At 53.2% G+C, this 17,264-nt stretch overlaps 1 long non-coding RNA gene across 2 annotated transcripts; it reads left to right on the top strand.

Annotated features, from left to right (window-relative positions):
• The first annotated feature begins 234 nt into the window (after window positions 1-234).
• LOC144326359 (uncharacterized) lies at window positions 235-15,853 on the top strand. 2 transcript variants are annotated; one of them, XR_013391489.1, is made up of 2 exons: window positions 235-381; window positions 15,438-15,853. It is a non-coding gene; the product is annotated as an uncharacterized LOC144326359 (long non-coding RNA). The 2 variants fall into 2 exon arrangements; XR_013391490.1 differs by lacking the exon at window positions 235-381 and adding an exon at window positions 399-545.
• Window positions 15,854-17,264: the final 1,411 nt, after the last annotated feature.

The following is a 17,264-nucleotide window of genomic DNA, read 5'->3' as shown; positions in this document are numbered from 1 at the left end:
CCTTCCGGTAATCCTACCCTCGCCAAACATGGCGGCAGCACAGCCTCTTCCGCCCTTTCCCCTCCCCTTCCTGTCCTCTTGCCTCTCCTCCGCTGGCACCTCCTTCCGGTAATCCTACCCTCGCCAAACATGGCGGCAGTACAGCCTCTTCCGCCCTTTCCCCTCCTTTTCCTGTCCTCTTGCCTCTCCTCCGCTGGCACCTCTTCCGGTAATCCTACCCTCGCCAAACATGGCGGCAGCACAGCTTTTCCGCCCGTTTCCATCCCCTTCCTGTGCTCATGCCTCTCCTCCGGTGGCACGTCCTTCCGGTACCCCTGCCCTCGCCCAACATGGCGGCAGCACAGCCTCTTCCGCCCTTCCGAACTAGGAGTGCAGAAAAAGGTGAAACTGCCATGAAAAGGAGAGGAGGAGTGTGTGAGAGTGAGAGTGAGACAGGGAGCATCCTAGTAGAGATGGAAGGGGAACCCAAGGGTCATCTAGTCCAACCCTCTGCAAAGAAGCTCAGAGCTACAATTCCCAGGTCTTCTTTGGGAATCCTATGGGAAGTAAGAGTTTCTACATTCATGAGCATTCACTTAGAGTGCGCTCATGTTTTTACCTTTTATTGAAAGCGGCCACTAGTGACTTGGGTGGAGTATAAATAATAAAATTATATTGCTAATTTAACCCTAACCCTAAGTAATAAAATTAAATTTCTCCTTCTGCTGTTCTTCTCTTACCGTAACTCAACCCCAACTCTAACTCCTAATCCTATTCTAACTCAAACCCAACTCTCACTGTAACCCTCTGCTTCTTTATGATTTGTTTCTGTGTTTCTGGTGTTTTGGCTTGGTTATGTCATAAAATTGAAGAAATACCACCAGAAGCACAAAAACCAAGAAATATTCCCAAAATGAGGCAAAACCAGGAGACATGAAAACCAAGCCAAATGAATGGAAAAGAAACAATCTCACCCAAAACCGCAGAACCATTCAAAGTAAAAGAAGCAAAACAATTAAATGCAAAAAAAAAAAAAAGCAAAACCACCCCAAATTAAACAAACCAGCAGAAAACAAAAAAGAAGCAGTAAAGCCACCAATTACAAAGCAAGGCCACAAGAAACTGGAAACCAGTTTTTAAAAAGCAAAACCAGAAACTCAACAAGCATGCAATTTATGGGAGTCCAAAAGCACTTCAAGCAACAGAAATTAACCAACATAGCATACTAGTTTTCACTTAGTCTTGGGTTTCTGGTGAATGTGCTTCGTTTGCAGCTGGCTTCATTTCTTTTCCATTGGTTTAGCTTGTTTTTTGGACTTTTGCTTTATTGCTTCTTTTGAGAAGTTTTCTTGTTTTTGTATTCTGGTGGTAATACTTTTGAATGCTTTGGGGGTTTCTGGTGAATCTGCTTTGTTTGGGATTTTAGTTGGCTTCTTTGCCAGTTTCCATTGATGTTGCTTTTACATGGTTCTTCTGCTTCTTTTCAGTAGGTTTTTGTGTTTTTAGTGGTTGACTTCATTGTTGGAATGGTCATTTCTGGTGGTTTTGCTTCATTTCTGGTGGTTTTCCTTTTATTCTTGGGATTATCAGATCTCATACAAATTAATATTCTCAAAGGTGCAAAACCCAAAAAACCTAGAAAGGAAGCAAACTCACCATCAATCCAGCACCCAATCTGTTATGTACTAACCTTGGATCCTAGAATGCAACAACAGATTGGTCTTTTCCTGCAGGCCAATCAGGCTCCAAGAGGGAAGCAGAGTTAGCCAGTCAGACGGTACTCATTGTGTAAATAATGTATATAAAAGCATGAGGTTGGGGGGCGGGGGCAATAATGAGCATGAAATACATACAAGACTCTGAGTATATTTCACAATCGTAATTTATATAAAAGAATCTATGAAACGAAAACCACAGAAAAAATTCAACATAATCCCAAAAACAAACAAGAAACAACAGAAACAAACCACATCCACAAAAGATGATGTCAGAGACTGCCTCCCGGTCTCAGCTCACAGAAGACCAACGCTAGCCATTAGAACTGTACAGAAGTCTTTATTGACATTTAGTTTCCATCTTCAAGCACTAGCGTGCGTCTCTACGTCTAGACCCTAGACCAGCGAAGCCTCGTCTGAGTCTCCGCCCCCTGTACACCAGCTTAAGACTCTAGCCTTACTCCACCTTCTACGTTTCTCCTTCCTCCTCTGGGTCCTACTACCCCCCTGGGTGCCTTCCTTCCTGGATGCCTCGGAAGCGGACCCTTCGGACTCCTCCCCTTCTCTCCGGCGGGCTTTGGGACCCGGCTCTCTCTCCGGACTGCCCATTGCGCCCCCCTCTTGTACATTTGAACTTGGCGCGCGCGCGCTGCCCCTGACCTTCCTTTTGACCGTTACCTCGCTCTCTGATGCAGGCGTGGCTAACCCTGACTCCTGTCCTTCCGCTGACGGAAGGCTGCCTGCTGCCGATGTTTGGGACTCCTCCCCCTTACTGCTCTCCGGTGGGGAAGCTGGTCCCGATTTCCAGCTGCTGCTCTCTGAGTCCCCTCTGGCCCCTCCTTCCTGGGGTGTTCCCTCTGGCAACCCCCTGGCTCTGACCACTGGGGCCCCTTTCTGTGAATCCTCTGATTCACTGGAGAGACTTAGAGACCTCGGATGGCTACCCTCGCTGACTTCTCCCTCAGATTCCTCTCCCTCGGTCTCTACTTCCTCCCTTTCCTGTCCCTCTGCTCCTGAACCCCTGACATCCATCCCCCCCTCGAAGCCCCCCCTTCCCCCCTCCCCTCCTTCCGGTGCGGGTACTGGGTGCTCCGTCGTAGCGGGGGTGCTTGCAGGATACAGTTCGTCCCCCATGTACTCGTCAACGTCGCTCTCCTCTGCTTCCATCTCTCTGTCTTCGTGCTCGAACCCCACGTTGTCCCCCAACACGTCCATGTCCGTCTCGCCCCTCTCCCCCTCTTCGGGTGGTCCCATCCAAGGACCCCTCAGCCACTTCCTGCGCCACTGCTCCTCTGGTTGATCGTCCCACCAATACGAGTGGTCTGAGGCAGACCCCGGTGGCGAACCCACCTGGGAGCTGGGGACTGGTGCCTGTTCCTCGTCCGAGTCGAACCCCAGGAATGTGCTGGCTGAAAGAGTGGGTGTGAAAAGCCAGTCGTCGAAATACTCTGCTGGCATGGGCCTGTGCGGGAAGAGGGCATGAAACTCCTCTTTGAGCAGCGGTTCCTCCAATGCATAGTCCGGTACCCAGCTGTTGGCACTGGCCGGGGTACCCTCCCTGGCTAGGAAATATTCTACTCCCTCTTCCCCCCATCTGGAGTCCAAAATCTCTGTGACCTCATTGATGTGTCCCCTCCTAGGCGACCCCCTCACTCTGGGCCCTTCTCTGCTCTGGTCTGGTGCTGTGTCTGGCTCCTGAAACCTATGAGGTGCTTTGTAGGGCGTGAGCACCGATCTATGGAACACCGGATGCATTCTGGAACCCTCCGGAAGAGCCAACCGGAAGGCCACTGGATTGACCTGCGCCTGGACTTGGTAAGGTCCTAGCTGCTTATGTCCTAGCTTCTTCTTAGCTAATGATCTGGTCGGCACTGCTTGCGCTGCTAACCAGACCCAGTCACCCACCTGTATGTCTTCCCCAACTCTTCTGTGTCTGTCGGCCTGCACCTTGTATGCGTGCTTTGCTAGTTCTAACTGCCTCCTGAGCTGTTCGTGGACCTCCTGCAACTCCGACGCTAAGGCTTCCGCTGCCTGTGGCTCCCCCTCCCCCACTCTCTCTAAACCCGGGAAGGTTCTGGGATGCCTCCCGTTGTTGGCGAAGAACGGCGTCACCCCCGTCGACACGTGCTTCGTATTGTTGTAAGCGAACTCGGCGAGCGGCAGGTAGTCCACCCATGTCGTGGGCTGCTGGTTGGCGTAGCATCTTAGGTACTGCTGCATGATGGCGTTGACCCTCTCCGCTTGTCCGTTGGTCTGTGGGTGTCTCGCCGACGCCAAATTGACTTTGACGTTCAGAATGCCCATCAGCTTCTGCCAGAAGTTCGAGATGAACTGTCGCCCCCGGTCGGAGAGAATAGACCGTGGCAGACCGTGGACTTTGAACACGTGGTCTATGAACAGTTTGGCGGTCTGCTCTGCCGTGGCTACCTTCGCACACGGAATGAAGTGTGCCATCTTAGTAAACATGTCCACCACCACTAGCACTGCTGTCTTTCCCCTCGAGCTGGGCAGATCCGTGACGAAGTCCAGGGCCACCCTCTCCCACGGTTCAGACGGTGTCTGCAGCGGTTCCAGCAGTCCCGCCGGCGGTCTGTGAACTGACTTGGCCCTTTGGCAGGTGTCACATCTCGAGACGTAATCCGCTACTTCCCCCCGCATCTTGGGCCACCAAAAGTCTCTGGCTACGAGTTCGACAGTCTTTTCTTTGCCAAAGTGCCCGGCGGTGGGAGCGTCGTGTAGCTGCTGCAGGACCCTTGCGCGGAGGTCGTCTCCCGGCACGTAGAGTGCTCCCTTGTGGAGGAGCAACCCATCGCGTATCTGGAACTCGTCGGCCCTCGCTGTGCCCCTGTGCACCTCCTCCATCTTGGCCCGTGCGAAGGGGTCTTCCCGCAGCGCGCGACGTACGGCGTCCAGGTCCACGGTTGCCGACGCGCATGCCCACGCTTCCGGTGCGAAAATGTGCTTGGCCGCCGACGGTGCCGCCTCCTCCAGGTATTGCGGCTTTCTGGACAATGCATCCGCCATCACGTTGTTGTCGCCTGGGATGTACTCTATCTTGAAGTCGAAGTCCGCGAAGAACTCCGCCCATCTAATGTGTCTCTGGTTGAGGAACCTAGCCGTGCGCCAGTACTCCAGATTCTTGTGGTCCGTGTGGACCTGCACTGTATGTCTGGCTCCGATGAGGAAGTGCCGCCATGCCTTGAATGCTGCATGTATGGCCAGCAACTCCCTGTCCCAGATAGTGTAATTCTGCTCCGACTTGCTGAGCTTCCTCGAGTAGAAGGCGCACGGCCTCCAGTCCCCCTGCTGGTCTTGTTGCAACAGGACAGCTCCCACGGCTCTGTCTGAGGCGTCTGTCTCCACCCTCATGGGTCTGCTGGGATTCACATGCAGCAGCTGCTCTTCGGACGCGAAGAGACGCTTGAGCTTCTGAAAGGACTGCTCCGCTTGCTCCGTCCAGATGAATTTCTTCTTCTTGGAGCTGAGCGTGTCGGTGATGGCCGCTGTCTGCATGGCAAATCCCTTGATGAACTTGCGGTAAAAGTTGGCAAAACCGACAAACCGCTGGACTTCCTTCCGATTGCGTGGGCTTTTCCAGTCCAACACTGCGCGAACCTTGGCGCTGTCCATGGCGAGCCCCTTGTCCGACAACTTGTAGCCCAGGAAATCCACCTCCGTCACGTCGAACTGGCACTTCTCCAGCTTGGCGTACAGCCTGTGCTCCTTCAGTCTCTGCAGAACTTCCCTGACATCCCTCTCGTGCGCCTCTCGCGATTCCGAAAAAATCAGGATGTCGTCCAGGAAGCATACGCACTTCTTGTAAAGGAGCCCCGCCAGCACGTGATGCATAAAGGCTTGGAAGGTGTGAGAGCCATTTTGTAATCCGAAGGGCATAACTCTGTATTCGTAGGTGCCCAGTGGCGTGAACATGGCCGTCTTCCACTCGTCGCCGTCGCGCATGCGAATCAGGTTGTACGCCCCACGTAGATCCAGCTTGGTGAAAACGCGTCCTTTCCGCACCGTCGCGAGCAGGTCGTCTATCTTGGGCATGGGGAAAGCTGAGGGCTTGGTTTTCGAATTTAAGATTCTGAAGTCCACCACCAGCCTCCGTTGGGGCGTGTCCCGCTTCTTCACAAAGAATACGGGACTGCCTCCCACCGCTTTCGACTCCCGGATGAACCCACGCTTCAAATTGTGATCTATGAACTCCCTGAGTTCTTGCAGTTCATCCTCAGACATGGAGTACAGTTTCCCAGTTGGCAGCGTCGCCCCCGGCAGGAGGTCAATCTTGCAATCATAGGGTCTGTGAGGGGGTAGCTTGTCCGCCTCCTTCTCGCAGAATACCTCCAAAAACTCCGCATACTTGTGGGGTACTGCTTGCAGCGTGCCCAACTGCAACTGCGGGTCCTCCTCTTCCCCTTCCGGGCTGGGTATAATGCAGTGTTCTGCACAGTAGGAGGAGCCAAAAGTCAGTTGGCGCTGGTACCAAGCCAATGCTGGGCTGTGTCTGTGCAGCCAACTCATGCCTAATACTATAGGCGTGTCGGACAGTTGGGTGACATTGAAACTGATGACTTCCCGGTGATTCCCAATTTGCATCACCATAGGCGGCGTCTGCTGCACCACCTGCCCCCCTAGCAGTTCCCTGCCATCCACCGTGACAACCTTCAGGGGCAGTGTGGCTGGCAGTAATGCTACGTTGTGTTGTTGAATGAACTCCAATCCTATAAAGTCTGCGTTACTGCCAGAGTCAATTGTAATAGGCACTTCTAAGGTGAGTCCATTGGGCAGCTGAAGCGATGCGGTTAGCTGCACCACTGGCTTGGGCGGGAGGGGGTCTGTGGGCTGCAAAATCTCTGGGGACTTCCTCACTGACTCGTCTGGCTGGGCCCCAGTGCCTCCTCTTCCAGCCAGACTTGGTCGTTTCCCTGCTGTGGTGCTCTCTGCTGAGTTGTTTCCAATACTGTCACTGAAGCTGCAGTGTGCTTGAGAATCCTCTGGGGACACTCTTTCGCCATGTGCTCTGCACTCTCACATATATAACACTTCCTGTTCCTTCTAGGCAGCTTCGATTTTACTGCTCCCGGTGTTAAGGCTCTGGTAGCTGAGTGAGCCCTAGCACCGCCAATCTCCATCTGCTCCTCGCCCCCTCCCTGTGGAGGCGTGGACTGCGCACGCGCTGCCTCTCTGGGCAAGAGGGAGGGCACTCTCGCTGGTGAGCGTCCCCAACGCCCTTCTTCTTTGCTCCACGGGCGTTCTTCCTGCCTCACCCCAATAGACAACGCTCTTTCAACCACTTGTTGAGTGGTTGTGGGTCTCTCTCCCCTTGCCATCTCATCCTTGATCTGTGCATTCAGACCCTCCCAAAAAAGGTCTCTAACCGGCGGAGAATCCTTATCCCAATTCAGCGCGTTGACCAATGCAAAAAACCGGGAATGATACTGCCTTACGCTGGCTTTCCCTTGTCTTAGCCCAAATATGTCCCTCCGGGCAATGTCAAGGTCTATTTTGGATAAGAAACAGGAGTCCATCGCCTTAATGAACGCATCTGCGCTTTGGAGCGCTGGATCCTTATCCCTCCACAGGTTGCGCAGCCATGCTTTCGCGTCCCCATGCAAATGAGACAAAATAAACCCCACTTTCTCCCGCTCATCTCTAAAGTCTCTTTCCAGCAGCTGCAGCGCAAACAGCACATCTGCTCGGAAATTGGGGTACTGCTGCAAATTCCCATCAAAATGAGATACAATGCTGCCTCCTCTCTTCCCCAAACCGATCCCCTCTGATCTGGGTACTGGGATCCCCTGCTTTACAAGCCCTTCCAACCTGGCTTGAAGATCTCTGCAGGCAGCTGCCGCTTCTTCCTCTCTCTTCCTGGATGCGATTATTTCAGCATTGAGTAGCGTCACCGCTTCTTGCAGGGAAGCTATTTTCTGTTCTGTAGTCATCTTGCCTGACTCTTGTGAGCTCGCAAGGCACCAGTCTTCTACCCTCCCTGCCTCGCTTCCTTAGCGATGCTTGAGGCGCAGAAAACCGATGATACTTGAGACGAGGCTTACTGTCAGAGACTGCCTCCCGGTCTCAGCTCACAGAAGACCAACGCTAGCCATTAGAACTGTACAGAAGTCTTTATTGACATTTAGTTTCCATCTTCAAGCACTAACGTGCGTCTCTACGTCTAGACCCTAGACCAGCGAAGCCTCGTCTGAGTCTCCGCCCCCTGTACACCAGCTTAAGACTCTAGCCTTACTCCACCTTCTACGTTTCTCCTTCCTCCTCTGGGTCCTACTACCCCCCTGGGTGCCTTCCTTCCTGGATGCCTCGGAAGCGGACCCTTCGGACTCCTCCCCTTCTCTCCGGCGGGCTTTGGGACCCGGCTCTCTCTCCGGACTGCCCATTGCGCCCCCCTCTTGTACATTTGAACTTGGCGCGCGCGCGCTGCCCCTGACCTTCCTTTTGACCGTTACCTCGCTCTCTGATGCAGGCGTGGCTAACCCTGACTCCTGTCCTTCCGCTGACGGAAGGCTGCCTGCTGCCGATGTTTGGGACTCCTCCCCCTTACTGCTCTCCGGTGGGGAAGCTGGTCCCGATTTCCAGCTGCTGCTCTCTGAGTCCCCTCTGGCCCCTCCTTCCTGGGGTGTTCCCTCTGGCAACCCCCTGGCTCTGACCACTGGGGCCCCTTTCTGTGAATCCTCTGATTCACTGGAGAGACTTAGAGACCTCGGATGGCTACCCTCGCTGACTTCTCCCTCAGATTCCTCTCCCTCGGTCTCTACTTCCTCCCTTTCCTGTCCCTCTGCTCCTGAACCCCTGACAGATGAGAAAACCAGTTGAATAGAACCACAAGAAACCCACGCAGTAAACATCTCAGGGAAAAGCGAAATCACCCCACACCATGCAAAACTAAGGTTTAACTGGCTTTGGGGTTTCTGCGCAATTTACTTTTTCCCTCTTGTTGGGGGTTTCTGGTGGTATTTCTTCTGCTTCTCACATTTCTGCTTCTTTTCAATTGGTTTTGGGATTCTGGTGAATTTGGTAATGATTTGATTGAAGTCTCTGTCTGGCAATTTTCCTTTTTCATGAATTCCTTCCTTGTTGGGTTTCTGGTATCTCACTTTTGGTTTTCACATTTGTCAGGGCTGCCTCAGGTCCCAGCTCACAGAGGACCAACGCCAGTCCGTTGTTATATTAAATAGTCTTTATTAAAGTTCAGTCTCTCATTTACAGCCACGGCGCGCAGCTCTACGTCTTGAACCTAGACCGCCAAAGCTCCATCTGAATCTCCTCCCCCCAGGCACCAGTTCAAGACCCTAGCCTTGCTCCACCTCTTCCTCTGCTCCCTTTTCCTCTGGGTCCGCCTGTCCGTCGGGGCTTTCCCCTTTCTAGACTCTTCCGACGCTGACTCTCCCGAGTCCTCCCCCTCCCTCCGGCGAGCTTTAGGACCTGGTTCCCAATCCTGGTTTCCTGCTGTCCCGCTCGCCTGCACATTTGAACATGGCGCGCGCGCCCAGCCTGCCACCTTCCTTCTGACCGTTATGCTGCTCCTGTCACTGCTCCCCTCTTCGGGAATGCTAGCTGGGCTTGACTCCTCCTCCCTGCTTGCTGGAGGAGACGTTGGCCCTGACCTATGGGACACTTCCCCCCCACTACGCTCCGGTGGGGAAGCTGGTCCTGATTTCCAGCTACTGCTCTGGGAGTCTCCGCTGGCCCCCTGCTTCTGGTGTGTCCCCCCTGGGACCCCCCTTGCCCTGGCCATCGGCGCCCCCTTCTGGGAATCTTCTGATTCACTGGAGAGGCTCATGGAATCTCTCGGGTCACTGTCATTCTGCCCTCCGCTGCCCTCAGATTCCTCCCCTTCGCTCTCCATTTCCTCTCTCCCCTGTGCCTCTGCTCCTGAGCCCCTGACAACATTTCTCTTAGTTTTGCTACGTTTCAGGTAGTCTGCTTACTTTTGGGAATTATCCAGTCTCATAAAAATGAAGCAATATCATTAGAAGCTTAAAAAGCATGGGGAAAAAAACCCCAGGCACTAACCCTAACCCTGAACGTCCACCTATCCCCTGCCCTAGCCCTAACCCTAACCCTGACATTCTGGTCATCCATCTTGGGGATAACAATCTGGTGAGGTAAATTCAGTTGAGATCACTAAATATCTCCATCAGCTGTGCTTCCTCATCCCTGAGCTTTTCATAGTTTGGTTTGGAATGTTGTAGAGGTGCTTATGGAGTGGGGGCAGCCTTCCTAAGAAGGTGGATGGGCAAGACACAAAGCTAATCATTCTACAACGATGTTTGTGTTTGAAAATGTGGGTGCTTATATCCCTCATGGCAGAATTATGTTCTGTGCCCAACAGTTGTATAGACCTGGTGGTATGCATCTTTCTGATTTGGGTTGTGACATCTTTCTGATTTGGGTTGGGTTCTTAAGGATCTGCAAAGAGCTCTGTTTGAGCACTTGTGTGTTTGTGGGTGGAGGTGAACAAGCACACCTGCCCAGACAATTTGATTTGGTTACATTGGTCGAATCTGACTAGTTTTGCCGATCCTCAAGTTGTTATATTTAATAAATACAACCTATTTATCCACTTTTGGTTGTCTTGACTCTTCCTCCTGATGTGCTAGGAACCACTCCGTTTGGGGGGCACTGCAAAACATGTGGTTTTTACTGCAAACATTTTGCCAGACTTTGGCCTTGATTTGGAGTGAATCAGGCGATGTTGGGTTTTGGGGTGACCTTATGACCCCTGTCACTTACTTGGTTTGTCGGGCAAAATGCTAAAAAAATTCTACAATGTCTGGCAAAATGCTACAAAACTTTTGCCAGACTTTGGCACCAGTTTGGAGTGAACCGGACAATGATGGGTTTTTGATATTAATTATGAACCCCGGTTTGATGTATCAATTACTCTGTTTATGGGGTGTTACAAAATGTGGGGGTTTTGCTGCAAAACTTTTACCAAACATTAGTTTTGATGGGATCCCAGATTTGGGGGTTTGTAGTTAAATGAAGCATTCTTTCAGTGCTTCTCGGGAAATGTGCAGTTTCCGTCAGATCAAACTAATACTACTGGATAAAATTATATGGTTGTTGATTATCAGACAGTTCTCCCATTTATCAAGGAAAACGTCTGTTATGGGTGGCTTTTGCTTGGTGTGTGTGACTGTTGACAGACAGATTTGAAAAGGAACACAGCTTCCTCTGTTTGTCTCACAGTAACTTACTGGCCTTTTTGATTATGCAGTCGGCTCGCCCAACACTTCCAGTTGGATTCAGAGGACAGGAAATGATTCTGCTAAAGGCTTTCTGTGAATATACGGGTAATTCCAGTTGATTTGATTTAATGGTCACATAAAGGCACTTTCTTTGGTTATAAAATGATGTTGTGAGTCTTATATCTGAGCAGTCAATAAACTCCCTCCCCCACAGAAACGCTTGTCTTCTTCTTCTGCTTGGCATCCATACAGTACTTACATGTTTGTAAGAAAGACTAACCCCACCCCGAACCCCACCTCCAGCTTTCATCTTATTATTCTAGTGCAGTGTTTCCCAACCGGTGTTCCGCGGCACACTAATGTGCCGCGAGACCTTGCCTGGTGTGCCGTGGGAGGGAGGCGGGCGAGTCGGGCGGCGAGAGGCGGGGTGGCGGCGGCGAGGATCCGCGTCGAGCCGGGGGCGGCTCCGCGGTGGTGGTGCCGAGGTTTCTCTCTCCATTCTCCCCTCACACACACACACAGGAAATAACACAGGATCAGCTGACAGGACCCGGCCAATGGGGCGGCGGCGGGGCAGCGCGCGCAAAAGGGAGGAGCGCGAGACAGCGGACGAGGAGGAGGCCGGCATGTCCGGGCAGCAGCAGCAACAACAGCAGCAGCAACTCCCGGCGACGGCTCCTCAAGCCCCGGGCAACCCTACTCCCTCACTGGCCTCGGCCGCCCTCCTGCTCCACCCGCCGCCGCCTCCCCCGCCGCCGCCGGCCACCTCGGCCCCGCCGCCGCCCCCTCCTCCGCCCGCTATCGCCACCACCACCACAACAGCCGCCGCCTCAGCTGGGCCCATGCCTGCTGGGAGCGGCGGCGGCAGCAGCAGCAGCAGCGCCCCGGCGCCCTTCCCTCACGGCGGCGACCCGGCCCTCCTGGTTCGGGAGGCGGGCGCGAAAGCCCCACCCCTCGGCGCTCGCCAGCTCCGCGCGAGTCCTTGCCTGGGCGAAGGTGCTTCTTGGACGGGAGGCTGCGGCGACCAAAGACCCCGGCGGCTGGCAGGAGGAAGCAGAGGAGGAGCGGGAGGCTGACCCCGAACTCGTGGGAGGAGGCGAGAGAGAGAAGGCGCTTGGGCAGCCACCCCAAGCCGGCGCACGCGGGCGCCCCTTTGGAGCTGCCCACCTGAGCGCACGGGACAGGAGCGGCGATTTGATTCGCGCCAGGCCACGCTTGCTGCGGAGGGAGGAGGAGAGCGGCGCCTTCCAGCCTCGTCTCGCTTCGTGACAGCGCCGACCGAGCCTGAGAGGGAGCAGATCCGAGGGGGATCTCCCCCACCCAGCCACCCCCTCGCCGCCTGCCCTGCTCCTGTCGTGGCAGCTGACGAGCCGACTCGCCCTGACCTGCGGGGTCCCCCACGCCGCCTCCGCTCACGGCGGCGACCCGGCCCTGAACGAGCAGGAGAAGGAGCTCAAGCGGCGCCTCAAGCGGCTCTACCCGGCCGTGGACGAGCAGGAGGAGGAGTTGGAGGAGTCCCTCAGTCCCTCACTTTGCTGCCTCCTCCCCCCCACCCCCAAAGCTTGGAGGTTCCCCGGCAAGGGGGAGGGGAAAAAATTGAAACTTACACTTTCGTGTGTCCCTCCCGGCGTGACGCTGCGCGCTGACGTCACGGGGCTGTAATGATGGTGTGCCTCGAGATTTTTTTCATCAGCTCCAAAGGGGCGCCCGCGTGCGCCGGCTTGGGGTGGTTGCCCAAGCGCCTTCTCTCTCTCGCCTCCTCCCACGAGTTCGGGGTCAGCCTCCCGCTCCTCCTCCGCTTCCTCCTGCCAGCCGCCGGGGTCTTTGGTCACCGCAGCCTCCCGTCCAAGAAGCACCTTCGCCCAGGCAAGGACGCGCGCGGAGCTGGCGAGCGCCGAGGGGTGGGGCTTTCGCGCCCGCCTCCCGAACCAGGAGGGCCGGGTCGCCGCCGTGAGGGAAGGGCGCCAGGGTGCTGCTGCTGCTGCTGCCGCCGCCGCTCCCAGCAGGCATGGGCCCAGCTGAGGCGGCGGCGGCTGTTGTGGTGGTGGTGGCGATAGCGGGCGGAGGAGGGGGCGGCGGCGGGGCCGAGGTGGCCGGCGGCGGCGGGGGAGGCGGCGGCGGGTGGAGCAGGAGGGCGGCCGAGGCCAGTGAGGGAGTAGGGTTGCCCGGGGCTTGAGGAGCCGTCGCCGGGAGTTGCTGCTGCTGTTGTTGCTGCTGCTGCCCGGACATGCCGGCCTCCTCCTCGTCCGCTGTCTCGCGCTCCTCCCTTTTGCGCGCGCTGCCCCGCCGCCGCCCCATTGGCCGGGTCCTGTCAGCTGATCCTGTGTTATTTCCTGTGTGTGTGTGTGAGGGGAGAATGGAGAGAGAAACCGCGGCACCACCACCGCGGAGCCGCCCCCGGCTCGACGCGGATCCTCGCCGCCGCCGCCCCGCCTCTCGTCGCCCGACTCGCCCGCCTCCCTCCCACGGCACACCAGGCAAGGTCTCGCGGCACATTAGTGTGCCGCGGAACACCGGTTGGGAAACACTGCCTTAGAGAATAAAAAACTGAGGCAAATTTCCCGTCTAAACAGGCTACACAAAAAGAAACAGCAGCGATTCTTTATGTTTGACTTGTGCTTGAGCGCCTGATATCTCAGAAAATCAACACCAGTGTTGGGGTGGGTGGGTCAGGGCATTTCCAAAATGTTATGATAGATGGAGCCATGGATGTGGCCAAGGGGGGCCAACTAAATAAAAATACATAGCTAACTGAGGTTCTGACCCCCTAACAAAAGGCCTGCCTCCACTAACAAAAATCCTGGCTACGCCCATGGATGAAGCCAACTACAGTAACTCTGGTTTTGTCCCCACCCAGAAGTGTAGCATGTGTGGGCCGTGGGGGCACAAATTTGTGTCAGGGGGCACAAACAGGTGCCCCCACAGCAGGCTCCCTCATTGGTGCCTGGCTCCACGTGAGAAGGAGCTGACCTAAGCTGCTGTGCTTCTGCTGGCCACAGCTCTGTCCTTAGGTTAGGCCTGACCCAGGGAAGAGAGCAGGAGGGTGGGTGGCTGCAGTGCACCTCGCTCCCAGTCACAGCAGCAGCTCCGCCTCCGGGTCATGTCTGACCTGGCGCACTCAAGGAGCCTGAGCAGCAGCTTCCCTGCCCCTCTCCTCCCCTGGACAGGGGCATGTGGGGCATGCCCCTCCCCCCTTGTTGAGTTCTGCAAAGGCAGCCCTGAGACTGAGGAGGAAGGAGCTCACTGCTCATGCCAACCCTAGAGAGGATGTAAGAAAGAAGCAGGCTGTTGGAGGACAGCCAAGAAACAATTGAGCTTGGTGGAGCAGTGCCCCAGTCCCCCTTAAGGACGAGCCTCCACTGACAGGGAGCAAGAAGGAATTTGAAATGGGGAACTACAATATTGGCATGGGAACTACAATAGCTCAATGTTGCAATTTGTCTACCCTACTTAATATTTACCATTAAGGAAAGTATAAAGTCATGGAGTAAATCCTTTCAGGTTGTTGATGTGAAGCAGCAGACCTCAATCTGATACTGCAAATGTTATAGAATTATTGAATATTCAGAAGTATACCTCTCCACCACTCCTTAGTCAGGCTAGTTTTGGGCATTTATGGCAAGATTATCCCAAGTGGAAAGGAATAATGTATTTTCACTGTTACGTATTCAGTGGTCTGTCTTTGCTTCCCATTGTCTCAGGAATTGGGTAATTACCATCTCAAAGGAATGGCCAGACTACCAGGAAAGGCAATCAGATAAGGCATTATCAGATAACCTGGCAGACAGGAAAAACAACATTCAAATTTCTATTGTAGAAATTTTCCTTTTCTGTGATGTAGGTATGATGTTTGTGGGGGTGGTCTTGAGCTCCAGGGAAGGGAATTTCAAAATGGCAAGCACACATTGTTTGCGGTCCTCCTCCTCTCTCCTGCGTGTGGGGGGAGCACCCTGTTGCAACAGTTTAATAAAGATCAGGCTTACTAGCTGCTTTGCTTCTCAATATTCTCTGGTTGGCCTCTGTTATTTTCTCCTACCGATGGAGAACCTACAAGGTTCTCCAATACATAAAGGAATAAGGGCAGATTTTGTTTACAACAACACAAAGCCATCTGAAACTGTCAAATAAACTGCAAGAGCAGCAATGGAAAATTGCTTTCACACACTAAAAGTTCCCTGCAACTAGAAAGCCAGCAAAGCAGGGGAAAGGCTAGCTTTTTTAATTGACAAGTACCTTCTCTATGATGTGCTAGGCTTTGGTTTTTACGCATAGAAGTGTTATTCCTCACCTGTAGCTTGAGGTAGTATGGTCCATTTGGCCACCTCATTCTGCTGCATATGGAGAGTGCTGGAATTTTTAATTCTTAAGGAAATATTGTGTCTATTTTTCCCACATGAGATGTTTCTTTACTTATATCAATAATGTTATGAAAGACTTCAAGCTGATTAGCACTTGGTGGCTGTGAAGCTTTAAATACAAAACAGACACATAGTGAAAGGATTTCTACACACTGAATTTTTTATTTATTTCACAGAGCAATTGCTTTCAGCTTTGCAGAGGAGCCCGTAGTATCCAAACTACAGTACTTCCGTGAGAGCTGTGAAGCAGAGCTCCCTCCACTGGCTCTGCTGTGACAGGACAGCTCCCTCAGGCCTCCTCTCCCCACAACTGTTATCTGGGGCAGCCATCAGTGGGAGAGCTTTGCTGGAGGTCCAGCTCCTTCAGGCACCTCCAGCCCCTGAACTGTGCCAGCTGGTCAACATAGGAACAACTGTTTAGTGATTTGTGACTGAGATTTGATATTCCTCTTCCCTCCCTGCCCCCTTTGCCTGTGGGTAGGGACCATCTTGCTTTGATTGCATTTAAGTTGTCTGGTGGCCTTGTTGGCTGAACAGCGAGGCACAAATGTTCCAAATAAATAAATCTCTATACACAGTATAGAAAATTAGTGATCTTTGTAATGTGTGATTTTGTAGTACTACTTTGTAGTAGGGTGGCCAGATACCACATAGTATTTGAGCAAGAACAGAAGACCAAATAAGTGAATAAGGCTAAAACCGGAGTGGGGGGTTGGGGGTGCAAATGTGATTTACAAATTATAGAATCATAGAATCATAGAATCATAGAGTTGGAATAGACCACAAGGGCCATTGAGTCCAACCCCCTGCCAAGCAGGAAACACCATCAGAGCACTCCTGACATATGGTTGTCAAGCCTCTGCTTAAAGACCTCCAAAGAAGGAGACTCCAGGACTTCCGGGTTAGCGCGATCGGCTAATGGCGGATTCCCTCCGAGGTCCGGAGGGAATCTGCTCGGTGGGGGCTGGGTCTTGCCGTGCCGGCGACACGGGGACCCTTAAAAACCACGGGCGCGAATGCTCGTGGACGTGGTGACTCAGCGGGCACCGTTAGCGCCCTCCCGATTCACGAAGGAGCCTTTTTAAAGGCTACGGAACGGGTGCCGGGGAGCGGTGTGGTGCTGTGAGTCCTCTGCTTCCCCTGCCGAGTGAAGCCGCATGCCATTTGCCGGAGAGCGCTGGCTTCTTCCTTTTAAAATTCGGACTCAAAATCAACAACCCGTGAGTAATTTGGAACTGAATTTAAATTACTTCATTTTGGATTTGGTACGAGCGGGGGAGGTGAAAAGAGGAGGTCCATCTCCCCCCCATTGTAAACAGTTTAACAGCAAGGAACTGCCAACTAAGGTTGTGAGAAGAGTTGTTTGCTACGTTTTGGTGACATATTAATTCCACGGATTTAAAGAGACTAAGATATTGTGCTGGAGGGCAAGAGTTTATGTGTTTGGATCAAGTACCACTTTTCCCGGACCGGGAGTAACCCGTGAGAAGAGCCTGTTGAGGATTTACAGGAAGCTTTTGACAGCTGTCAAATTAGCTGTCAAAGCTCGAAAAAACTGAAAGTTCTAATTCTAGCCGGTTATTTTGTTATAAAGTAATGAAAGTAAAGGAAGACTGTTACAAACAAAATTGACTTTTGGTTCGGAAGTGAAAGGAATACTAAGTAACTAGAATCCCTCTAGAGGGGATTCACGGACATTACAAGAATGGAGATTGGTCGGGAAATACGAGCTGAGTTGCAAGAGCTGGTCGTTCTCGTGGGAAAGCTGCGAGAGATCTATGAGCAAGGTCATGTTTTGTCTACAAGCCCTACAAAGTCGAAATCAACAGAAAATGTAGCTATTGAGATGGAAAAGGGCTTGATGCTCAAAACATGGGCAGCCGGACAAGAAAAGAAACCAAAAGCTGGACAAGAAAAGAAATTAAAGAAGGAAAAGGAGGAAATGATACTTGCTAAACAAGGGGCGACCGAAAAGATACAGAAGACAAAGGAAAGTCGAAGAT

This window comes from Podarcis muralis, chromosome W (assembly GCF_964188315.1).
Source record: "Podarcis muralis chromosome W, rPodMur119.hap1.1, whole genome shotgun sequence".
In the NCBI taxonomy this organism is placed as follows: domain Eukaryota; kingdom Metazoa; phylum Chordata; class Lepidosauria; order Squamata; family Lacertidae; genus Podarcis; species Podarcis muralis.
The sequence above is the reverse complement of the archived record's forward strand: the minus strand, read 5'-3'. Positions and strand labels throughout refer to the sequence as shown.